This window comes from Mauremys reevesii, linkage group 1 (assembly GCF_016161935.1).
Source record: "Mauremys reevesii isolate NIE-2019 linkage group 1, ASM1616193v1, whole genome shotgun sequence".
Taxonomy (NCBI): Eukaryota; Metazoa; Chordata; order Testudines; family Geoemydidae; genus Mauremys; species Mauremys reevesii.
In genome coordinates this window covers 191,677,744-191,704,580 of record NC_052623.1, presented here as the reverse complement: position 1 = coordinate 191,704,580, position 26,837 = coordinate 191,677,744, and the positions used below count along the sequence as shown (strand labels likewise).

The window sequence follows — 26,837 nt, the reverse complement described above, 5'->3', positions numbered from 1 at the left end:
CATTGATATTTTACAGTCTATGTATAAATATCACAGGTGAAATTATGATTTCTGGAGGCATGTACCATTAGAGATTCCACTATCTGATGAGACCAACCTCTGAAGAGAGGGACAGTTTAATCTGCTGTTTGCTGAATTTTAGAGATTAGAGGTGGAAAAGTGTATTTGTATTAGGTCACCTAGTCCATCCCTCTGTCAATGCAGGATTGTTCTCTGCATAATTTATATCATATTAGTGGATTGTCTAATCTAGTTTTAAATGTCAGAAGCTATGGAGCTTCCCTGTCCTCTGGGAAAATTTCACAACGGAATAGAGCTGTCTGTCAGGGATTTATTTTTCCTATTATCCAGCCTAAATTTTCCCTTTAACTTCAGACCATTACCCTAGTTGCAGACCTCCCATCCCACAACCTACCTTAATGATTTTCTCTTCTTGGTGTTTATACCTTTTCAATATTTCACTAATATTTGCTTGTCCCTCCAGTAATTGTTGCTTAGCCAAACTACACATATTCAGCTATTTTAATCTTTCCTTGTAAATCAATCTCTCTAGCCCAATAAATCATCTTTGTTGCTTTTGTCTGAACTCCCTCCAGATGGTTCACATCTTTCTGCAATGAGGTTCCCAGAAATTAATACATTATTCTAGACATGATTGCACCAGAATCATACATCAGAGCTTACTTGCTCCGTGTTGCAATTCTATGTATCTGAACACAAATTTACATTGGCCTTTTTGTCGCAATCTTGAATTGCAAACTCATACCTATTTTACTGTGCTCTGTCACCCTCTGATTCAGCATTACTGCCTTGTTCTGCCTGTTCTGTTCCCCTTCTTTTGAATATTTATTTCAAATTATTCTTCGTGGATGCAATAGGTTGCATTTTTCTGATTTGCTTTCCCTTTTCTAGGTACTTGCCTCTAGCTGAAGTTTCTTTATATTTGAAAAGTCTCCTGGTATTAAGTATTGTAAAGTGCTCTTATGAACTGTTTGACTTATACCAGGAAAAAGGGAGATGAGTCGTTTATGGTATCACCCAAACAGTGTGTGAACACATTTTGAACAACAGGATGATCAGGAAGGGGGAATGTAATTTTATATTTTTTAAAAATATATATTTCACATATAAATAAAAAACATGTACTCAAAAAGCAACAATTGGCAGTCCATTAGCCATTTCAAAAGATGACAGATTTCTTCAGAAGAGACATGTTAGCTAATGAAAATAATGAAAGTAAAAACTGCATAAAAGGGTTAGACTAGGGAGCATCATGAGTACTTCACTCATGCAGATTCATACACAAGGCCATTCACTTTTCAAGAATAGATCTGGATTTAGCAGATTAGTATTTCTTTAAATGAAAAATACAATGAAATGTGTAAAGTGGCTTGCCAAGGGACTAGTAAAGAATTCTCCAGGGAGGTGTATTTTTAATGAAGGTGGCTGAGAAAATTACTTGAAAGCTGATGGAAATCCCATAAAAGCTAAGTCATCCTTATTTTTATACTAAAAGATTGTGGTGATAAAATACTTAGATGAAAATTGGACCCGGCCCCTGCACAGGTGCACCCAGGTGTAGTGGGCACAAAGTGTTTCCAGCCTTGCATCCCATGCACAGGGGATATTATAACAGTCCTTCCTAGAGCCCCAGAGCTGGCCGGGTGCACAGGTGGGCACTCTTGAAGGGCAGTGTAGTAGCCATGCCCCTCTTGTTTCCAGGTGACGTCCAGGATGAGCACTGCCTCAGGAAGTTAAAATCCCTCAGAGAGCAGCTCTTCATGGGGTGATGGGACTGTGAATCATCCTTATTACAGTTCAGTGGCTAAGAACCACAACTCAGCCAATAAAATACAAATACTGGTGCTTTTTCTTTGATGAAATACTTAATAAATACAGATTTTGCATGTACAAACAGCTACTTTCAGCCAGAACGTTGCCTTTCTGCCAGTTACCCTAGACACATGAAATTAAAATATATTCATATATTAACTGCTGTCCAGTATAAATCCATTTTCTTTCATCCGCCTCCACAACATCTAATAGTGCTTTGTATATGTAGGGACTGTACTGTTCCCTTCAGTCCCTTGCTCAAACAGCTATTATTGACATACCTGAGTTCCCTTCACTCACCTCAATTTACCACACTATTTCAATGGGATGGAGAGTGGCAGGTGATAAAATGTCTCCTGGAAAATAAATGGGCTCCTAATTTCTTTTTGTACTGAGCTGCTTTTCGTTGTGTGCTAGTTCACTCCCAGGTGTTTTTAGGCCTGTCAGTCAGCTGGCTGCAGTTCCTTGTGTTCTCTCTCCAGGGCCTGATGTCTCCAGACTTGGCAGCAGCAACGTGAAACAGCCATCAGCTGTAATGCTGTGTTGAAGCAGAACAAAAATACAAAGTTTGCCACACACAAAATCTAAAACATAAACCACATTACCAGAGGGGAAAAGAGCCATCCATCACAAAATCAGCTCAGGTCCTTGCAGGTTCTGGACCCCTATGTATTGGTGGGAGAATAGCTTGTGAATGAGTCAGTGTGAGCTATTTCTGGATGGTAAAGGAACACAAGGTCATTCTCTAATATTTGCATCCACTTTCTGGTCTTTTTGACCAAAGTTTAGGGCAATAACCACCATTTTGTGCCTCAAGCGCCATCTCTGACAAACCATGTGCCAATATGCACAAATACTCCCAGTGGTATACAGGAAATCACATCACTGTTTGAATTAGACTTCCTTTGACAAAAAGCAAACCACCATATGGTCCTCCAGCTTGACAATCTCCTCTAGCCAAGTGCCAATGACATGATAGCACCAGTAGTGCAAATAGTCTTCTCACTATGTTGTCACAGTGCACTTCTCACTGTTTAGTTTGTGTGTCTGATTTATTCTCTAGACTGCACTGCACAAGAGCATGTGCAGGAATTTAAATTTGACCCCTTTTGGAGGGGCATATTCTGTGCCTCCCCTGCCTAGGTGTTCACTCCCCCAGCCTTGGGAGGAGCTTGCTGCCCTTCACTGTCCCTGCCTCAGCATGAGCTCACTCTTTCCCACGCCCTGGCAGGAGTTTGCTTTACTGCCCCCTACCCACCCAGGCCCCCAGGAGGAGCTTGGTATTTCCCAACCCCAGCAGGAGCTTGCTCTTTCCTGCCTCAGTGGCCCTGAGGCCAGAGAAGTTCCTTGACATTGACGATTATTGGGGGGCGTGCCCCTGCTTGTCCCCTTTTGTGCACACCCCTGCCACTGCACAGGGCGCAAACCATATTAAATGTACAAGTTGCCAGAAGCCATATTAACTGTAAACGTAGTGCTGCATTCACCATGGAACTAATTTGCATGCTATTTTCCCAGCAACCAGCTTTTTGAGAAGGCATGTAACCTTAAAGGCTGCACCTGGGGGAGAATAAGCACTAATTGAGGATGAAGCCCAGCTGGGCAGAAGCGTGCTGCAGGAAGGGAATTTGCAGTTGTTCTCTAGGCACAGAGAGGAAGGTAGGAGGAAACCCAGGAAAGGAGCAAAAGCCCTGGGATCCTGTTCCTGATGGAAGAAGTTTTTCCAGCAGAGTCACAGGGAAGAGCCTGTAGAGGCGGAATAGGAAGAAGCCCTGGGAAAGAGCAGCAAGGGCTGAGACTGTGTAGACCTTGGCTGCTTGATAGAGTCTATGGGCTGGAATGTAAAGTAGTGGGCAGGCCTGGGTTTCCCTGCCAGCCACTGGAAAAGTGGCACAGACCAGGAATTAATGAAGGCTGCCTGAGACAGCACATGGGTAGATCGTCCAGTGGGACTTGGTTACCCTGGAAGAGGAAAATTATATAGTGATCTGTCTGGAGGGCTGAGTAATGGAGAGAGCAGCCCGAGTCCTGGAGAGGGAGAGGAACTTTGGGGCCAGTGTACAATGGAAGGGGGCACTAGATCAGATGAGAGCTGATCCACCAGACCTAGCCACAAGAAGGTGTCCTAGTGGTGAGTGTACCCTGTGACAAGCACATTTAATACATGGAGAGTTTCTATACTCTATAAAATCGCTCCCCCTCAAAATGAAGTGAGTGGGATTAATTAAGGTTGTATTTAAAATATAAGGAGAAACCCAATCCTAACATAAAAATTGACTGCCAAAAATAACTAAAAAATAACAGTTCACTGATATGCATGACTGATCCCCGTTCCCCACCATCAGTCTGGAAGTCTGCATATGGAGCATTTCTAATTTAGCAGCATGCCAACTGCAGGTTGTGCTGATGTGAATAACAGCAGCAGTTGTGATAGCTTGTCTATCTGTCTGTGCATAAATTGCAGCAAGTCCAGCTGCCTCCTCACTCCACTGTGTATGGAACACCTCGCCTTTGCTCTTACATTTATGTAAAATGCAAGAGGCAGATATTATTATCTGTTCACCCACAATGACATTTCAGTGACTACTGTACCATTATTGCCGCCTTTTTATCTGTCAAAAGCACACTCCAGCACCTTCCCACTGCCTGCAGAGTGCACAGGAAAATTGGAATAGCTCCAGATCTGTGTAATCTGGGGATGATTTCATGAGCCATGGGAAAAATGAGTATGTAAGGTCACCAAGAACCATAGTCAGGATCAGGATACTATTTATGTCAATGCTTTTTAGCAGGAAGAGTTCCTACTCCACCTGCTCTTGTAAAGATGTGAAATTTTGCAAATTCTGCCATCATACATTTTACCTGACCTCATGATATAAATATCCAGAACCTGCCATAAGAATCCATGAAGGCCTGCATTGCCACTACTGTCCAGGGTATCCAGCTGTCACAGGGCAATCACCACTCTTTTCCAGGCTGAATGAAGATCTCATCCTCATGCTGTGGCAGTGTAATGTCAGGGTGAGCTCTTAACAGAGGTATAGAAAAGTCTCCTTTCTCATTCTGAAGTTAAACTGTCATGGCTACTCATCCATTATCAAGAAAAATTGGTTCTACCTGTCTATGTGGTCTGAACCCAAAAGCAGCCCTCCGGCTGGTGAGCATCATCCTCAAGTACTTTCCAGATCCAGCTGTTCCAGGGGGAGGAATGGCAAGGTAGTTGCAGAAGTAATTCAATTAACTGCTAGTCTCCAGTAGGCACTTCTGGAATATTCTTCACTGCCTCACCACAGCAACCCAATATACCCCATAGTTTTCAAAAGCTTCAGCAGAAGCCTTTTCTTGCCGAGTAGGGAGGAGCAAGAGCTAAGAGCTCATCTTGGACTCCATTTTGAGAAAAGGAATCGGAAATGATTCTGGTTTCTGTCCATTTGTAAGAGTTTCAAGGGGAATTGTTAGTTTGATTTCTCTCACAATCTACCTGTACACCCAGAAGGCATTTCAAAATGCTCCGGGATCCCTGCTTCAGAGCGTTGTCCAAGAACTGTAGAGTAGAGGGCTTGAGGACAATGCAGCTGCAGTGGTGCCACACAGTACGGTGTGGGGGTGGGGTAAAACTGCACCTGAAACAGCACAGCAGGTGTGAACATGCTGCATCGTTGATGCTTATGCTTGTGTTTCCCACCAGTTCATTTATCTGCTGTCCAGACCCCTAGCATAAATGGAGGCTCTGATTGCTGGGAGGAACTATTGTCTGCTGTTGAATAGATTAGAGTAGATTTTTCACACTCCCAATTAAGGTTAAGGTATTGACGCAAAGCACGTTATTCTGTATATATATTTTTAAGATGGCTGTGTACTGTAGTTTTGTATTAGAAACAGGTATATGTGGAAGCTGCTGTGTTATTGGGATTGAACTTGTAATGATTTTGTAGGCGCTATAAGAAACTCAACTGATTGTAGATTGATTATGAATCCTCACTGATTAGGTATTGCTGGACTGAGGTTATTTAAAGTTTTATTTTAAGGGGTCTTACACACTGTATGAATGATGGACATTTCTGTTGTTTTTGTTCTGTTTTGATGCTCCTTGATCATTGTGCTAAGAAGCCTCTTTTCTGTCTCCCTTCACAGAGGGGTTGAGTCTATTGTTCTCTCCCAAATGTCACTAACAAAACTGACTGGGAATTTAATTGCCTGTGCTTCTGTGTGTAATGTTTGTACTGCTTAATTGTGCCATGTGAGAGGGACTGATTAGGATCCATTACACGAGCTGTATGATGTGTGCTGTTTATCAAGTATGTGTGTGGCAGGAGGCTTGTGGGGAATTACTGGAGATACTTCTGAAAATTACAGATTTATAGCACTAGTTGGTATCAACCAGAATAAAAGATGTCTGGGAAAGCATACACAGTACAACTGCCACTATTAAATTAGAATACCCCTGTTGTTCTGGTTTTGTATCTTTCTTAACCAATCTGCCAACTGTGTGATAGATTTGGGATGTAGGCATATGTGCCCAGAACTAGAATGAGACTGCCCTATTCATTTCCACTTTTGCTCAAAGCTATTGTTTTCTTTGACCTATAAAACACTTCTCCTTTTGAGAATTATAAATCCAGATGGAGAGAAGTAACAGTTTAAATCCATGAACAACAAATGTTTGTATCATAGTATGTCATTCCAAATGTACTATGTGTAATCAAATTTATTTTGACATTTCAATAGTGATATGGGTTTCCAAATAGCCTTTGGGGCCATATACATTTTCATTAACCACACTGTAAATTCCTCAGGGCAGATACTCACTGTGATTGTACAGTGCCTAGCACAATTGGACCCTGATCCAAACCCTACTGTGATTACAAGTAATATTTCATAGTTTTCCTTTGTGCTACAAATGGTGGGATCAAAGTCTGATCTCTCTGATACTGGTTATAATCCCACTGTAGTTAGTGGGATAAACTTAGCCTCAATTTTTTTTCCACTGGTGAAAACCCAGCACCAGGGTTATTGAGGCAGAAAATCAGATGTTGATGCAGCAGTTTCTATTTCTTCTCTGCCAGAGGCCCATCGAGTATCTTAAAAAACACCACTACCACAAGCCAAGGAGTATGCTGATTCAGTATATCCCCTCAGCAGCCTTCACCAACAGAGTTCCCATGGACCCCTTTTTGTTCTCTCATAACAGAACACTTGTCTTTTTTTTTATTCCCACGATATATAAACCAATTATTGTATAGTCCTTATCACCCCTTCATGTCACTTCTGTTTTACCCTCACTTGTAATATCATGTTTATAACTTATTTAGTAAGCTTTTTGAGGAGAGGACTGTGGATACAAATTTCAAAACTATAAGTCACTTAGGCACTTCTGAAATTTTTTACTTTGTGTCTTTATATATTTTTGAAATACCTAGCCCTCCCTTTGGAATTACTGAATAATAGTGTGTGTTAAGTCAAAATAATTAAAATAAGCAAGATTTTTGTCTGAATAAGGATTGCAGGATGGTCCTTAAATAAGATCAAGTGTTTGTGTGTGGGTGGGGTGGGAGAATATTTTGTGATCAGATAAATGTTACTATATTAAGGAAGATACCTCAGTATGTGTTCCAAACGTTCCTATGTATTACACACTGACCTTAAAAATGTAGCAATCCATATCATGAGGCCGAGTACCTGAAAATTTGACATGCATCCAAATTCTCATTTATAATTAAGAATCTCTGATGTTCTCTTTACTAGTGAAATGAAAGTGGTGTTTTTTTCTTTCAGTTTTTTTAATTTGTTTAATTTTTTTTTATCAGTTTTAGCGTGCATATGAGTTAGTTCAATATAAGTATTAGGAAAAATATCATTAGTGTGAGCCAAATCCAGCTCTCCTTACTCACATATTGACTTCAAAGAGAATTTTACATGATTAAGGGAAGCAAAAATTGGCCCTACATCTCTGTTTGGCTTTGTAGTCCTACAACGGATTATTAAGCAAAAACAGGGAATTCAAGACCTAACATTTCTAATGTAAAAAGCAAGAATATATTTTATTTTAGACTAAAATATTGGAAGAAACATGGGTTTCTTAGTAGTTCACCTTTTAAAATAGCTTATATGAGCATTGATGCCCTGATCATTACGATGTTTCTATTTTTAAAAAGAACTCCAAAATTCACTAGTGCACATGCGGTCCACCAGTGTCTGGGATGAAAGGACTCACCCCAAACCTGCCAAGCTTATTTGGGGACTTTTTCAGTAAAGAATCATTCAAAATGTTTTGCCAACCCTGTATAATGCAATAGTGTAAAATAGAACATCTCTACTTCTCTTCTTGCCCCTGCTCCCACCTGCCATCCATGAATGTGTGTGGGGGGGGGGGAATCCCTGCAGTTGCTCCATCCCATTCTGGAAACCCTGGGGCTGAAGGGGGGAGTTGAGTAAGGGATATAGTACTGGTCCTCTGCTAGATGGTGGTAAAAGAGGGTGAATGAAGAAATTTAAGGAGATTGGGGAACCTTTTTTCTGTCCAAGGGATGCTCATTTAAATCTCAGGCCTCCGGCCATGACCTCTCTATAGGCAGAGTCCGCAACACTCTCCCTTCAGACCAGGGATTAGGGTTGCAGTCCCCCTACAATTCATTGCAATTTATTCAAGCATGTCTGACTTTAGCTCAGATCCTGGAGTTTTCCTTCTCTCCCAGTGTTAAGACAATGGTTTACCAGAGATCACGTAGCTTTCACAAAGCAAAGTCTGTCTAAGGACAAAAGTCTTACACAGAAGCTTTATCATAAAGCAATAAACAATCTATACACTTGCTTAAGCTTACCAGGTATCCCCCAGCTTCCACATGGAGACCCTGTCAGGTTCCAGTACTTCAGACTCTTCAGCAGGGTTTGCCCTCTTGGTTAAAGTTTCCTGTCACTTTATTAGACCAAAATGATGGCCCACTCATTCAGTTCAGGCTGACCCTTTATACCATGGGCTCTTCCTTTTGTCTCCTGAGTCTCTGAACCTGGTCTGAACCAGTATATGCTATTCACCTGAAGATCTAGTACTTCACTGGTGGTACTCTTTTACCTGTCCCAGTGTCTGCAGCAGGGGCGGCTCCAGGCACCAGCACGCCAAGCGCGTACCTGGGGCGGCAAGCCACGGGGGGCGCTCTGCCGGTCCCCACGAGGGTGGCAGAGCATGGCAGGCAGGTTGCCTTCGGTGGCATGCCTGCGGAGGGTCTGCTGGTTCCGCGGCTTCGGCGGACCTCCCGCAGGCTGCCGACGAATCCGCGGGACCGGGGACCTCCCATAGGCAAGCCGCCGAAGGCAGCCTGCCTGCCATGCTTGAGGTGGCAAAATACCTAGAGCCACCCCTGGTCTGCAGTAATTACCCCCTTCTCCCCCATTGACTTTAGTTCCTGAAGGGAACTCCTTAACCCTTCCCTACCAGCCAGCATACAGGCCCTGGCTCACAGAGGCACAGATAATGTTTGTAAAGTTGATACAGTAACCTGTGTTTGTCAGATCTGTCACTCTAGGAATGGAGAGTGTTTAAATAAAAGTGGGAGAGGTTGAGGAAGGAAAGAACAGAACAGAAGGATAGAGGAAGAACATTTATGAAGGGACAGGATTGGATGAAATTGAAGAGGGAAGTAGAATGGAAAAAGCAAATGGTCTTCAAATCAAAGGAGAGATTTTAAAATGAACATTTAAAAAGTACTTAAATACAGATGCTGAGCCGGCACTAGGCATAAGCAGACTAAGCAATTGATTAGAGCCCCAAGCAGCTCAAGGGGGAACCCTATTAATTATTAGTATTATTTGGGGGAGGATATTCTTGCTTAAGGCCCCCAATGGGCTAGCACCACCTCTGTACAGATGCAATAAATATGCTTTTTTGTGGTTTCAGTGTATACTGATTATCTAACCTTAGTATCCACTGGATACTGAATACGATTGCAGATCAGGAAGTGAGTGGGAGAGCAGTGCTGGGGGCTGTAAGGAAGGGCAGACTGCAGAAGGAAGGAGAAACAGTTCTGGAGTTGGGGTGGGGTGCAAGTTGCAATGGGAGAGAGTAGATAACAGTAAAGCAAGGAACAAATGGAAAGAGAACAAAACAAGGGAGCCATCATAAGGTTGATGTTTTTTTAAAATATATGGTGTAGTTCAACTCCAAGTTGTAGGCATGAATTATGGAGTAAACCTTTATCAACTGTTAGGCAGGAAGTCAGACTAGAGATCCTAATAATGGTCCCTTTGGACGCTCCAGTATAAGAATCTGTAATTTCATATTTAATTTTTAAAGATTTTAAATGTTACGCTAAAATACAGACAATTGGTTGCTTATATATCCATCTGTTTCTGCCTAAGAAAATACAGTATGTAACCTGACATACACATTCATTGCTTTGCATATGAAATGTGACTGTGTTATAGAAATGTAACAGTGATGCTGGCAGCCTCTTAATGGAGAAGCAGAGCTGAGCTTGTCTGTGGAGCCTGCTCTTTTTATCTCCTCAATTACTAAGCCAGAAATTACTCCACTATTTTGTACAAGCATCTCTTTTCTCAGAGTCTTTGAGGCCATCTATGCCAGTTTACAGCACCAGGGTAGAACCCTTTCATCTCATAAATAATCAATACCACCTGTTTAAATGTGTACCTGTTCCTTATCAATTTGATGAACTTAGGTCATTGCTTTACAGCTCAAAATAATGAAGAACCAATTGTAACCCATAACAGTAGCATCTCATTTACCTCCCTGATATTCCAGAATCCATGAGGCTGACTTTCCTGATCCACTCATTTAGTTTACAGCATAACAGAGATGTAAATGTGGAGTTTGTGTAGCAAGTTCAGCTCCGTGAGTCAAAGCTCAGGAAGTACTCTGAGAAACCTTCTGAGTTAAATAACATACATTTTTGAGAATGTAGTTGTTATAATCTACAGTAGCAGTACAGTTTGATGTAAAATGTAATCAATACAAAAAAGTCAATGTAGTCTCTCCTAGATAAGAATATTTCCTCCACTAAATTATCCTTCAGCCATCCTGTCAATCTGGGTAAAGGTACTAAAGACAATACATTGAAGTGGTTTAATCATCTTTGTTACTGAGAGAGCATAAGAGTGTGGCTTTCATGGCATCTTTGACTGGGACATTGGTTTTCAGTCATTTTTAAAATATATATATAAACGCACTTATGCAGTGACAATGTCAGTGTTAGAAAATGTGAAATTGTACACTGAATGTAGGTTGTGAAATGAAAATTGTAAACATGAAAGTTTGTTGGGAGACTTTGTTAACCACTAGAAAACAGGAATTTGTAAAATGCTTGAAAATTACAAAGAACAGACAAAATGAAGACGAGCAAGAATCAGAATACAAGAAGACCTACTATGGCTTGATGTTAAATTTCCATCCCATAATTAAGAGAGCCACTGGACCAGAAGAGTAAAAAAACAAGAAATCACATAATACAGAATATGGATTTATGGCATAATGATCAGAAGCCACCCAGTTCTAAACAGATGCAAATCCTGAGTCTGAGTAATGCGCCATTGTTTGCTTGAATATTACATTTACACACTTCAGAGCACACTAAAAAAGGCCATATTTGGTCTCTAATCCTCAAAATGAGTAAATGTAGCATTTTTGTAACACCTGCATTTTAATTGTCAAAATTAATTTCCATTTTCCAAATACATGCTGCCTGCAGTGTATGAACACTTCAATTGTTTGTTTATTATAGTGAAGGGAGTTTGTGTTCATTTCCTTTCACTTTAAGTTGTGTTGTTGTGGTTATGTTTATAAGTAACTTATCTTAACTAATGTTTGGATTTCTCTGATTTTAGCATCATCTATTAGCAACATAATTTCAGACTTCATATATGTATAATATAATTTAAGGTAATTCAGATATAGGTATAGTAGATATAATTACCTTAAATTTATGTAACACGTCACAAATTTAGGCCCTGATCCTGGATGCACTTAAGAATCTCATGTTTGTAATGTTGTTGTAGACCTGTTGTCCCAGGATATTAGAGAGACACAGTGGATGATGTAATATCTTTTATTGGACCAACTTCTCTTAGTGAAAGAGACAGACCTTCGATCTACACAGAGCTCTTCTTTGGTCAATATGAGCTCTGTGTAGCTCAAAAGTTTGTCTCTTTCACCAACAGAAGTTGGTTCAATAAATGATATTACCTGACCCACTGTGTCTCTTTAAGAGTCTAAGTAAATTCATTCATGAGCAGACATACTGGCTTCTCACTTGAGTAACTTTAACCACATCTGAAAGCGTGTTTAGGATCAAGCCCTTACATATTTTCCCTGTCCAAAGGGCTTATAGACAAAAACAGATGCGTAGCCAAAAGCATGTGACACAAAACAAGAGTTTTGGTGAAATTATGGTAAAAGAAAGATTATTGAAAGAAGTTGATATAAAGAAGAAGAGAGTGAGTGTGTGGTGGGAAAGAAGAGAGAGAATTTCCTATGAATACAGGGTGATACCTCCCTAGACCACTGAACTGCTGGCTGTTTACTATTTAGATTAATTATGTTTAATATTCAACTACTGAGCTGCCGTTAAATTTTATACTGAATATGAGCCTTCTCTGATCTTGGAAATTCTGAACTTGAACAATATATTTATCTGTCAAATTTCATTGCTAGAGTACCATTCGTGTCAAGGGGCTTAAAAAGACAAGGTAAATTATCCTGAACTTTTCCAAAACTACTGTGGTTTTTACAAATTATCAAATGCAAAGGCTAAAATCTAGTGTAAGAGCTTTTGCAGCCAAATATGATTTTGTGAACTCCCAGGTTGAAAAGCCTCAATGTAATAGAGTCTTTGTTCATCTTATTGTGTAAATAAAAACAAATGCTTACAATTGCTATATACTCTTCTTGCTCAGAAACTGGAAAAAAAAGTGTAAACTATTGGCACTTTCTCAATTACTAAAGAATTTTTAAAAATCAGTACCGGTACTTTATCTAAAAAAAAATACAAAAGGGAAGTGTGAAAAAAGTGGAACCAAGTGTTAGTTAGCTGGAATAGATCTTTTGGCTACTGAACAGAAGATACTTTTATGAATGTTAAAGATTGAAAATGATGTTGATAAGATACAAGCCAGCTGAAAATATGGGGGAGGGATTTGGACAAAGAAATTCATCTGGATGAGTGGGTCCCTATATGGGAAAGGGAATACACATCTTCAATTTGTGTAGCTCATAAAAAAAGTGTATAAGTTACGGTATATATGGCATTTGTCTCTACTTAAGATCCATCTTATTTTTAATACTAGGGAGACACTCTGTTGGAGGGACTGGGAGAAAGGGGAATATACTTGCACATGGGGGTTATATCCAGAAATTAGATGGTTACTGGGGGAAATTATTAAGAGATTAATTTTATGTTGAAAGACCAACTTCCTAGATATCCCCTGACCTGCTTACTTAATGTTACAGTAGAGGATCTACATTTTATACAGAATAACAAATATTTTTTTATTGTTAGTAGTTAGCCTTAGTATTGCACATTATTGGGAAAATGTGCATTTTCCTTTGGAATTGAGGTATAGCAAAAATCTGGATGGTCCCAGCAATGGAAAATCTTTCACACCAAGTGCATACACAAGAGACATACCAAAAGACAATAGGTGTTTAGAATTTTGTCACCCTGATTAGTATGCTCAGAGGAGGGGGGCTCCCCAGCCACAAGCCAGAATCCTTAGCCAGGTTACATTAATATTAACCTGATCCTGTATAAGTAATATATGATGTAGTGTGTGAACGTTTTCTTGTAACTTTGTCTTAATAAAAAGTTTCCAAAAATTATTGAAAAATAAACTTTACCATAACACTCCATTAATAGCCAAAAAATGTGTGATTTGCCTGGGAATGGGGATACATCCTACATAGGTGCTACCATTGTGTATTTATGTAGCTATAAGGTTTAGTTTATTTTTTTGTTTTAATGATCATTCTAATCTGTCTGACCAGCTGTGTATGACAGTTTCTTTTAAAAAAAAAAAATGTACAAGCTGATACGTTTTTCTAAATATAAATAACTTCAATGTGCAGCAGTTATTTTTAAATATATTGCCCACAAGTTTTGTTCCATTAATAAAACCAACTCCTACAAATGAGACATTTTTGTTCAAAGGTATACAGTGCAGGTATTGCTGTCAGTAATTTAAAGATGAACTCTAAAGGAAATCAGTTTTTCTTAAAATCAAATTTATACTTCTTACTTCATTGTGAGTGGTTGGAGCTAAAAGAACAGCCAGTAAGCACACAAGATTTCTGTTAGAGCTAATATGTCAGAATGATATATTCTGGGGCATCTCTAGCAAGCCTGGGAAAGGTGAACAGATTTTCTGAAGGCTGCTGTGGGGAATAAGGGAGTTGAATAATATTTTTTATAAACAATTTGAAAAGCATATGATATCTGTTTGATATTACCTGACTGCCAGGAGTTAAATCAAAGAAGGCTATTAAGGGAGAAGCGCAAAGGAAATGAAACAATGACACTGATAAGAGTTTTGGAGAAACAATAGAAAAGCTGTTTATTGGGGAATACTCCCTATCGGCCTCCATGCAGGCTAGAATGGCTTACCTTTCCCAAGACCAATTTTAAGATCAAAGGGAATCCTATATCTAAAAAAAATTCTGGCCTTCTTGGGAAGCAGCAGATGAAGTCTGACACGCAGATAGACCAAGATGGAGGGAGCATGCTGCAAGTGGGACAGTTTGGCTCTCACACCTCAGCGAAGGCAATAAGCTGAACCTCTCTTGAGCTATGGATTGAGTGGTTAAACTTATGTAAGGAGCTGTGTGTCTAGTCTTTTCATTATGTTAACCCATTTTCCTAAATGATTTGAACCTTTGAGAAATGAATAAATAATGCTTTGTTCGGAAGACTCTTTCTATGTCACTGCAAAGGTGTGCTGTCACAGCCTCCCTGTGAGGCAAACCCACAGCCAGGCCTCGGCTGCTTAATCAGCTGCCATGACTCAACCCTCCAACAGAGCCTGCAGTGACTCATCGCTCAAGCATGTGGTAGCAGCTTCTCCCTGAGCAATGCCTCTGTCAGGTGGCCCCCCAAGCACAAGTATATCACTGACCCACCCAACAGAGCTGCAAGTTAGTCTGTGCAACAGCACTACTTGGTTAGGAGCCCTCTGCTGCCTCACAATGTTATGGACTCCCTAGCCGTCCAGCCTGCCATTGATCTGGATCTGGTTCCTGTTCCTACCCCAGCCTTTTCCCAGCCTACTTCAGCCTTGTCTGTGCCCTGCTCCAGCCCTGCACCTGCCTCCTGACCCTCAGATACTTGGATGGACACCATCTTGGCTTTGACCTCCAGCCTGTTCTCTATGGTTCTAATTTGGCTTGCCCATGACTTTGACCCCAATGTTGACCCTGGTTTGAGTATTGCCCTCAGCCTGATCCCAACCCTACATCTGGCTTCCACCACCACTCAACTACTAGGCCCGATTGCCTAGAACCCAGAGCCTGACACTCCCAAAGGGAAACACAGGTGCCAAAACCACAGTTGGGAGCCAGGGGGCTTCAGCCCAGAGATACAGCCAACAGGTTGGACCACGTGGTTCCACTCAGAGTGAGATGCAGGATACCAGAGCTAAGAGGTTCACTCAAGAGTGACTAAAAGGGGGTCTAAGGTGCAGTTCACCTTAGTCTTGGCAGAACCAAATTTTTTTTGTATGATAGTTAAATTTGTTCGTATGCTCATAGCTCTTTCCCTGTTTCCCAATTCTAGTTAGTAGGGGTACTTGTAGGCCTATTGTGAGCAAAGACATGAAACAATTAACAAAGCATGCATTCACAGCAACCTTGTAAATATATGACTAGTAGATAAGAGAAAAGTAGGGAAGTGAATAATGCATAAGGGATACAAGAGAAGTAAATGATGTCTAATGAATGGCAGCTGTGTGACATGTGAGACTGGTTCTCAGAAATTAATGAACCAATCATAGAGTGTGTGGTATGATCTAGAATGGAATGCACGTCTGGTAGTTTCTTTTTGGGAATGTGTATATTGATAAATTATTTAGGGCTATCAAGCAATTTAAAAAAATAATCGCAATTTAAAATTTATCATGCTGTTAATAATAGAATACCATTTATTTAAATGTTTAGGGATATTTTCTATATTTTCAAATACTGATTTCAGTTACAACACAGAATACAAAGTGTACAGTGCTCTTTTTGTATTTATTTTTTATTACAAATATTTCCACTGGGAAAAAGAGAGTATTTTTCAATCCACCTAAAACAAGTACTGTAGTGCAATCTCTTTATCATGAAAGATGAATTAGAATTAGGTACAAAAATAGCTGCATTCATAAACAAAACAATGTAAAACTTTAGAGCCTACAAGTCCACTCAGTCCTACTACTTGTTCAGCCAATCACTCAGACAAACATGTTTGTTTACATTTGCAGGAGATAATGCTGCCTGCTTCTTGTTTACGATGTCACTTAACAGCGAGAACAGCATTCACATGGCCCTGTTGTAGCTGGCTTCACAAGATATTTATGCGCAAGATGCGCTAAAGATTCATATGTCCCTTCATGCTTCAACCACCATTCTAGAGGACATGTGTCCATGCTAATGATGGGTCATACTCAATAACGATCCAAAGCAGTGTGGACCAACTGATGTTTGTTTTCATCATCTGAGTCAGATGCCACCAGCAGAAGATTGATTTTATTTTTTTGGTGGTGCGGGTTCTGTAGTTTCCACATCAGAGTGTTGCTCTTTTAAGACTTCTGAAAGCATGCTCCATTCTCATCCCTCTCAAATTTTGGAAGCACCTCAGACTCTTAAACCTTGGGTCGAGTGCTGTAGCTATCTTTAGAAATCTCACAATGGTACCTTCTTTGTGTTTTGTCATATCTATAGTGAAAGTGTTCTTTAAATGAACAACATGCTGGGTCATCATCTGAGACTGCTATAACATGAAATATATGGCAGAATGCAAGGAAAAACAGAGCAGGAGACATACAATTCTTCCCCAAGGAGTTTAGTCACAAATTTAATTAACACATTATTTTTCATCAGCATGGAAGCATGTCCTCTGGAATGGTGGCCAAAGCATGAAAGAGCATACGAATGTTTAGCAAATATGGCATATAAATACCTGGCAATGCTGGCTACAGAAGTGCCAGGCAAATGCCTGTTCTCACTTTCAGATGACATTGTAAATAAGAAGCGGCCAGCATTCTCTCCTGCGATTATTGGCTGAACAAAAAGAAGGACTGAGTGGACTTGTAGGGTCTAACATTTTACATTGTTTTGTTTTTGAGTGCAGTTATTTCATCAAAAAAATCTACATTTGTATGTTCAACTTTCATGATAAAGAGATTGTACTACAGTTCTTGTTTTAGGTTAATTAAAAAATAGCTTCTTTTATCATTTTACAGTGCAAATATTTATAATAAAATAATATAAAGCGAACACTGTACACTTTGTATTCTGTGTGATAATTGAAATCAATATTTTTGAAAAAGTAGAAAAAATCCAAAAATACTTAATAAATTGCAATTGGTATTCTATTATTGTTTAACAGTGTGATTAAAACTATGATTAATCACGGTTAATTTTTTTGAGTTAATTGTGTGAGTTAACTGTCATTAATCAACAGCCCTAACATTATTGTGTACTTTAGATATGTTGTACACCCTGTACCCACCCCCTACGTGTGAGCCTGATCAACTGTATCCAATAAAGAAACCCGAGTGACAAGTTTGGAGTTGGGCTGGGTTGTTGGGTTCTTCTTCCAGAGGGAATCCAAACAGTATTTATCCCATAAATCTGCTTATTTTAAAATGAATATTGACATTGTAGTTCTCCTTTAAAAGGCTCCTGTGGAATACCTAAGCATGCTCTGTAGACATACTTAACATTAATACTGGCCATAATTTATATACAAAACTCTAAAGACAAAGATTGTAGATTGATTGATTCAAGGTAGCAACTTTGGAGAGGGGTGAATTAGAAACCTAAGTGCAGTTCTCTGTGTGTGTGTGTGTGTGTTTTATTGATGTAAAAAGTGTAGCCAATTGTTTGACTACACTTATGGTTCATTCTTAAAAATGTTAGAGACCAAATAACTGAAGCTATTCTTATCTCACAGCATGTTCAGCTCACATAGAAAGTGTGTTTCAGAATTATGCATTTACACTAATTGTATTAATAGTCTGTTTTTACAAGTTACAAATTACTATAAAATTACTATTACAAGTTACTATACATCACTAAAATCCAACTCCTCTGCGCCCCCCCCCAGTTCATAACAGTTCTTTATCTTGTGGTTTTGTTCTGTACTTTTTTCTCTCTCTTTTGGATACTACATTCTAAACCAGCTGCCCATGAAGATACCTGCACTAGCACATAGAACAAAAATATTTTGCCTTTGACAAGTTCTGTTAGCTAGTGGCAAAGCTGACTTTAGCTCTGCAAAGTGTGTTATGGGACTTAGCATGAGTGAACAGAATTGTGGGAAGAGCATAATACATGAACATAACTTCCCAACACCCACACCCACAAAGTATATTAATACTGTGCACATAATACCTATTAATGTTATACACCTCTACCCTGATATAACACTGTCCTCGGGAGCCAAAAAAAATCTTACCACATTATAGGTGAAACCACGTTATATCGAACTTGCTTTGATCCACCGGAGCGTGCAGCCCCGCCCCCCCGGAGCGCTGCTTTACCGCATTATATCTGAATTCATGTTATATCAGGTTGCATTATATCGGGGTAGAGGTATATAGAGTAAGTGATATATATATATAATGGCTAATGGTTTGGGCTTTTTGTAGTGGGGTTGGGCTTGCAGCATGAATGTATTCAGCTGATGCCAACTTATAAACTGAAGGAGAAACTTTAGTTCAGCACTTAAAAATACTTTATTTATTGTTAACCTGAGGCATAGCTAGTGCAGATAGATTCAAATTATAGTAGTTGGGTGGGATTTGTAATTTTTGATTTAAAAAAATTATAGAATGTTTGATGTCAAGACTTTGGCTGGCAATTAAGCAAGTAATACCTTAGACAAGTCACCTGACCTCTGTGTGCCTCACTTTCCACAACTGCAAACCAAAAAGAAGAAAACACCTCTACCCTGATACAACGCGACCCAATATAACATGAATTTAGATATAACGCGGTAAGGCAGCGGTCCGGGGGGGCGGGGCTGTGCACTCCGGCGGATCAAAGCAAGTTTGATATAACGCAGTTTCACCTATAATGCAGTAAGATTTTTTAGCTCCCGAGGACACCGTTATATCAGGGTAAAGGTGTAGTCACACACCGTTTGCAAAGTTTTTTCAAATCTTTTGATGAAAGGACTATAGTAGTGCAAATTAATACTTTCATTATATTACTATTAATTATTTTATTTAATCAGTCTATGTACATAAGCTATTACAGAAATATTTTCTAATAATTTGGTTAACGTCATTAGTTTAGAGATGTTAAGTAAAATTGGCAAAGGTGCCTAAATGATTTAGGAGCTGAAGTAAAATTGAAACTCAAAATCACCCAAGCACTTTAGAAATGGTTAGTAGTGATTGGACATCTAACTTAGTGAATGCCAGGGAAAATGAGGTAGGATCATAAGCTAAAATAGGGAAAGAACAAGTTAAAAATTACTTAGACAAGTTAGATGTCTTCAAGTCACCAGGGTATGATGAAATACATCCTAGAATACTCAAGGAGCTGACTGGGCAGATATCTGAGTCATTAACAATAATCTTTAGAAAGTCATTGATGACAGGAGAGGTTCCAGAAGACTGGAAAAGGGAAAATATTGTGCCCATCTATAAAAAGGGGGAATAAGGACAACCCAGGAAATTAGACTAGTCAGCTTAAGTTCAGTACCTGAAAATATAACTGAGCAAATAATTAAGCATAATTTGCAAACACCTAGAAGATAATAAAGTGATGAGTGACAGCATGGATTTGTCAACAACAAATCGTATCAAACCAACCTAATAGCTTTCTTTGACAGAGTAGCAAATCTTGTGGATGGGGTGAAATGGTAGATGTATATGGTATGGCTTGGATTTTTTTTGATACTATCTCATTCATTATTTATAACAAAAAACAAAAAAAATGGGAAATACAACCTAGATGGAGCTACTATGGATTTGGTGCACATGATTGTTGAAAAAGAGTAGTTTAGTAGTGTTTCACACTGTTTCACACTCTGGGGGAAGGGGGCAAGTGGGGGGGGTCCAGGCCCATCTAGTCTTCTTCCAGTTCTGTTCAATAGATGTGATTTAGATAATAGAGTAGAGTAAGATACCTTTATGGATGGAGTGCTGGAAGGTAGGCTGGATAGAATTAAAATGGAAAATAAAAAAATTAAAATCTGGAAAAATGATCTGGAAAAATGGTCTGAAAAAAATAATGAGGAAAAAAATAAGGACAGAAAAGAAAAAAGAAAGAATGAAAGTTGCACAAAAACAAAATGGGAAATGGCTGCCTAGGAAGGAGTACTGTGGATGGGAAGGTAATCTTGGAGTAAGGATCTTGGGTTAATAACAGTGTAACAAACAATATAAAAAAACACAAACAAACAGTGTTATTTATTCTAGCAGGTATTGGCAGAGGGAGTTTGTAAGAGTAGAAGCAAAGTCTCTCTCTAGTAATTCTTCTGCTCTGCTCTGTCCTAATCCAGTTCTGGGTCTGGTGGGTCAGGAAAGAGGAAAGAAGATTGGAGGAAGTTGAGAGAAGAGAGAGAAGAGAGAAAAAATTGGAAGAAGAGCAAGAAATATGAAAAATGAACTGAAAACATGACCTTTTTTTTTTTTTGAAGAAAAACTTTGAGAAAGCATGAAAAAAGCACAAGGAAAAAGCAATTGAGGAGGAGGGAGAGGGAGGAAATTATTAGTTAGAGGGAGAGGATACTGGGGAAGGAAGGTTAGGATAGGGATTAAAGGAAATGCTGTTTTAGGTTTAGGATTTGAGAGGCTTTGAAACAGGCTGGTTAAGCACTGGAATAAATTGCCTGGGGAGGTTGGAGAATGGGAAAAGAGATTTTCAGAGAGGTTAGGAGCAGGTTAGACAAGATCAGGTGGTCTAGATCACTCCAACCTTAACCTTTTAAGATCAGATCAGATTTTTTTTTGCCCAAAGGATCTTTTTCTATCTATCCCCAGCCCTTTCCCATCCCCCTCCCCCTCTCCACTCCCTCTCTCCCCTCCTCTCCACTCCTCACACACCTCTGGGCAGGGGTTGGTGTTTGGGGGGGGGGGGCTGGGGCTGGCTGGGACTGAAGGGTTCGCAGTGTGGGAGGGGATGGTGGGGCAGGGGGGGGAGGGGGGTGTGTGGGAGGGAGGGGGGGGGGTGGGGTGGGGTGGGGTGGGTGGGGGAGGGGGCGGGGGGCGGGGAGGGGGGGGGGGAGGGGGGGGGGGGAGGGGGGGGGGAGGGGGGGGGGGGGAGGGGGTGGGGGGGGGGGGGGGTGGGGGTGGGGAGGGGGAGGGGAGGGGGGTGGAGGGAGGGGGAGGGGGGGCAGGAGGGGGGGGGCTGGCTGGCTCTGGGGGGGGGGAGAGGGGGGAGGGGGGGGTGAGGGGGGGCCAGACAGCAGGCAGGGGTGGCACTCTCCTCCAGGCAGGTGCAGGCTCCGGCTCCCAGGCCTGCCGCCTCCTGCCCCTGGCCCCCCCGGCCCCCTGGAAGAGGCCAGCACGGCCCCTCCCTCCCCCCCCCCTGCCCCCGCGGGCACTGCCCCCTCTGCCTCTGCCCGCCCTGCCAGGCACTGCCCGCACAGCTCGCGGGGGGGTGCTTGCAGAGTGCAGCAGCAGAGCACAGCTCTGAGGGAGACCCCACCCCCACCCGGGGCCGTGGGGCTGCGCTGGGGCACTTCCGGGAGCCGGTGTGGGGTGGGCCGAGAGAGTCTGGTCTGCCTTTAGCCACACTACACCGTGAGGATTGACCAATCAGACTGGATCACACCAGTCAATGGGCTGGAGTCGAATCAGTCCAGTCAGTCACCACTGTCTGGATCACTGGTCTAGATGCCTTGAGTGCAGGGAGATGACTGGAACTAGACTAGATCCTGGGGTCCTTCCAGTCCTACATTCTATGATTCATGAAACATAGGACTTAGTGGACTAAGTCACTTGGACATTTTTGATAATATATGACATGAATAATAATATAAGGAAAAAAATAATAAAATCCCATGTTAAAAATTGTTTAAAATCAAATATAAATATCTTAAATGTTTTCATGATTTTAAATGTGTGAAATTGAACTTAAAAAAATTGATATTTGATTTTATTTGCTTATATTGTTATATTATATATATTATATATATATACAGTATTTATATATATATAAATATCACTTTTAAATTTAACAGTTTTCTTTTTGAAAAAATTTTTTAAAGTTTTTTTTATTTTTTTTTTTTTTTCATGTTGTAGATACTGTATTATTGGTTTGTGGTATTAGTACATAACTTAGTTAATAAATTTTCACTATCAGTCAGAACTGGCTCAACCATCTGATCCTCTGCATCCATCCAGTGCATCCACCAGGATCCTGCATAGACACTGGGCGTATCTAGATGCATCTAGATGCATCCCACTAGGGCCCCCAAGGATTTTTTTTTTATTTTTTTTTTTGGTAATTATTTTTTAGGTGAGCAAAGGGCGAATGTAGTTAACTTTAACATGAGCATTAACTGTAATGAGCTAAAAGCTTTCCAAAAGATTGACAAATGCATTTAATAACCCCAAAATTACGATCCCATTCCTATCTGCATTGAAGTCAATGGGAGTTTTGCCAATGAAGATAAGGAGAGAAGGATCAGGCCCTAAATATGCCTACACTTTTTAGTCCAAAGTAGAGTGGCCTTCTACAGGGTGAACATAAACTGGAGATTTGTGTGTATGTAGGCATTTTTAATATAATGCATGGACAGTAAGTTGGTAAACATCAGTAAAACATTTTAGATGATATATTAATAGCAAGATTGGTAATCAGTATTTGATTAAATTTTGTAAATTGCTGACATATAATGTGACCTTATTCAGAGGTATCACATAGTGTTACATAATGTCTTACAAAGTGTTAGGATAATAAAATGGTTTACTGCATAGTACATTAACACAGCAACTACAGGAATTTGTTTACAATAATTTCTTAATAATCAAAGGAGATTGCTTGCCTGTAAACTCTGAACCATGGCAAGATACAAGAGGAGTGATTTTGGTACATATAAATACAGACCTAGGGGCCTGTTTTTCAGAGGCACTCAATATCCAAAACTGCAGTTGAAATCAATGGGAATTGCTCGCGTTCAGCATCTCTGAAGGTCAGGTCCATAGATATTCTATTCAGGCATACAAAGGAAAAGAATGGCAATGTTTTAGAAAGTAAAAGCCAGATTTTAAAAAAAAAGTAGAGACCATTTGTGCAAGCATTTTTGCACAAGAATTTGCACGCTTACTTGAGGAGGTACATGGATTACTTCCTTCTTGATGGGATGCTGTTCTCAAAATCAGGATTTAGAGATGTGTTATTGAGGAAAAGCAGAAATTACAAAAGGGATATGCTTTCTCAAGACTGGAGCATAATTGTCACCTTCTGAATCTCCTTTCCAAAACTTTTTTGTTTTGTTTTATTCTAAAATGCAGATTTGGTGACACTGAAATATTTCACAAATTTGTGTTGGTTTTGCCAGATTGTTCATGTCGAAAAACAAAAACATTTAGAAATTCTAAATATTTCATTTTGACACATTCTAAATCAAATGTTTTGATTCAAAACAACTTTTTGTTTTCAAATTTCCTTTAATCTTATTTAAAAAATAAATGTTAAGGCTCAAAATTGAAACATGTTTTTCAGTCCAAAGGTGGTTTTTTTTCCCTTCAATTTGTTGAAAATTCCAAAAAAATCATTTTCAGGTCGACCCAAAACAGTGTTTTTAACATTTTTTTTTCCAGATTTGCCAATGAACTAAAAACGATTAGCACAGCTCTATTCCCAAGTCTCTGAACATAATAGTTAATGCTTTTTTATTTTTTGAATGATAAGGTCCCACCACTGAGATTTGGTGTATGCCTGTGACATCATCAAACCAGTCATTGGGAATGAGGCTTTCCACCATCAGCATTCCTGATCCTGATCAGACTCTAATATTGAGCAGGCAATAGCCATATAAGATATTGAGGACTAGCTTCTGCCCTTAGCCGGACAAAAGCAGCATCTGTTGGCTTCATTCGGAATATCATATGTACATGAGTTTCCATTGTTTAAATTCTGTATCTTAGTATTTTTTTCTCCTGTGTGAAAATGGACCTAAAATGAAAGGAAAATTAAACAGAATTTGGGATAGTGCATTTCAGAATACATAGGGAATGTGCCAGTGTGATCTGTAGACTTTTAGCAACTTTGAGATTGGCCTATGGAAGGCACACTATGTGCATTGTAAATTAGGACATAGTCCTCTGTATGCTTTATCCATTGAGTAGCCAGATTCACTGAAACTTCCAAAATATTAGTATTATTATAGACTGTGAGTGTAACTTTTCGGTGGACTAGAGTTCTCCAATGCCTAAAAAAAACCCACCTCCCTTGGAAAGTAGCAGGAGACCCAGAGTTCAGTCTCTAAGGATTTTCAGCACGGATTGCACAGGGTCAACCTCCCCATATTCAAGTCACAAAGAGGGCCGCCTGGGAGGGGGCAATTTGCCCCAGGCCCCGGCCCCGCAGGGGCCCCCACAACAGTTTTTCGGGGCCCCTGGAGCAGGGTCCTTCACTCGCTCTGGGGGGCCTGGAAAACTCTTGTGGGGTCCGGGCCCCCGGAGCTTCCTCCGCTCCCGGTCTTCACCGGCAGGGGGTCCTTCCGATCCGGGGCGGTAGGACCCCCCGCTGGCGAATTACCGCCGAAGCGGGACCCGCCGCTGAAGTGCAGCTGGGTCTTTGGTGGTAATTCGATGGCGGGGGGGGCCCCGCCGCGGATCTCTGGGGCACTTCGGCGGCGGGTCCCAGAACGGAAGGGCCCCCCGCCGCCGAATTACCGCCGAAGCGGAGGCCCACCACCACCGAAGACCCCAGGCCCCCGGAATCCTCTGGGCGGCCCTGGTCACAAAAGGAACTAAAGAAATGAATTTAATTAAATAACTTTATAAAAAATTATGATAAAGAAATAATAATCTAATTTTTACAGCATGACATAGCTATTTTATAATTCACAGACATTATCTTCACAGTTATACATAAACATAAAGAAAGAAAACAAATTAAAATCTGAACAGTTCAGCCCCCACAGAAACACAGTGAGAAGAAACTGAGAGTTCCCAAAAGCTTTGGTTTTATTCACCTAAGTCTCAGTTAGAGTCTTTGATCACCAAATCTAAACAGTCTGCTGAGTCCAAAACAACATCTTTCCTCCACTTGCTTGTAGAAATCTTCAGCTGGAATCCCTGCAGACTCTTCCTCTGCTGAAATCGCTGCTAGCCAGTCAGCTGACTGATTAACCAACCACTCAGTTAAGTCACAAGTGTATAGATTTAAAGAAAACCCTGTTACAAGAAAATACAAAACTGAGAATAGCAAAATAGAAATCACTCTTTCCCCATTACTACATTTAAAGAAAACGTTGGTGAATCAGACTAGTTGAACTTGGGACAATTTAACTAGAACAGTTTGGCTAAAATCAATGCATACAATTAAAATAAAAGAAGTTATTTTCCCTCCCAGTTTTCCCCTTGCTATAATTAGCATTGTCCATGCTTCCCTGTTGGAGGGTTTAACAATATCACTAACCTGCTGTAAAATGCTTCAGTGTTAGGGACAATAGCCTGCTTCCATGGGCTCAGCTTCTCCCAACTCACACAGGGCACATGGCTGCATACCCATAACTACCACACCCAATTCCAGAAGCTTCTGGATGTGGAGTGCTTAATCTGCCTAGCAACAATGCCCAGACACAACACACTCCTACCTCCCACTAATGGGTCTCTTAAAGGGAATCTCCCTATTAGGCACATGGGTTACATGAGCATATACTTATTGATCAAAGTAACCTGCCCAAAGTAAAAGCATTGAGAGCTGTTATATCTTCAAACATAACTAATGTAAAACATTGTAACCGATACTCTGCATAGGATTTATGACTCTGCAAAGATAGGTGGAATTCAGAGATAATTAGGATCAGCTTGGGTACCTAAAGTCAGAACCTAAATCCATATTTAGGAGATGAGTCAATGGGCTGGTTCCAGAGGTGCTAAATACTCAGAGCTCTCATTTTCTCCAATTAGAGGACTCTGAGTATAGTTCTGCTGAAAAATCAGACTGCAAATACTTGTGTCTGAAAACTTTAAGCAAAAGTTTACAAAGATCATACATTTTTTGACACATCACTGGAGAATCAGGCAACAGTTCTATATAGTAATGCTTTACAGATTACCACAGTCCATATACAAATCAAAACTGGAATCTTCCTGTGCCAATCTCCTCATTTGTTCATGTAGCTTCTTTGACTTAGATGCCCAGAACAGATATGCTTCTCTCAAATCACTGACACAGCTTCACTGGGTAGAGGATAATTGCTAGTGTTCTTCTGAGCATAGCTGAGAAGGACAATGGATTTTTTTTTCTTTTTTTAACTTGAGTAACTGAATTTATTTTTGCCAGCTGCAGCTTATGCAGGCATGAATGACAGGATCCAAAGCAAAATGAAATTGTTCAGACAACTCGTGGTACTCTTTTGTGAATATATATTAAAGATATACACATGCATGCATGCAAAATAAATTTCAGGCCTTGGTTACTTTTCTTACATTCTTTTTATTTACTTTGTGTAAGCTGTTTACAAAGAGTGCTTGAAATTCCCCCTCTAACGCCAACAGACCCTGGTCGTCAGCGGGTGGGATTGACCCAGGGCCGGCTCCAGACCCCAGTGCGCCAAGCGCGTGCTTGGGGCGGCGTGCCGCGGGAAGGCGGCAGGCGGCTCTGGTGGAGCATC

The 26,837-nt window shown here is 40.4% G+C and overlaps 1 protein-coding gene and 1 long non-coding RNA gene across 5 annotated transcripts in view; one reads left to right on the top strand and one right to left on the bottom strand.

Moving 5' to 3' along the window:
• EPHA6 (EPH receptor A6) overlaps window positions 1-26,837 on the top strand; it is an 855,214-nt gene that overhangs the window by 421,223 nt on the left and 407,154 nt on the right. The gene's annotated exons all lie outside the window — the stretch shown is intronic.
• LOC120403448 lies at window positions 1,116-25,789 on the bottom strand. 2 transcript variants are annotated; one of them, XR_005597539.1, is made up of 4 exons: window positions 25,637-25,789; window positions 25,191-25,392; window positions 23,096-23,198; window positions 1,116-2,371 (listed from the first exon to the last, which is right to left on the bottom strand). It is a non-coding gene; the product is annotated as an uncharacterized LOC120403448 (long non-coding RNA). The 2 variants fall into 2 exon arrangements; XR_005597538.1 differs by lacking the exon at window positions 1,116-2,371 and having other exon boundaries at window positions 23,035-23,198.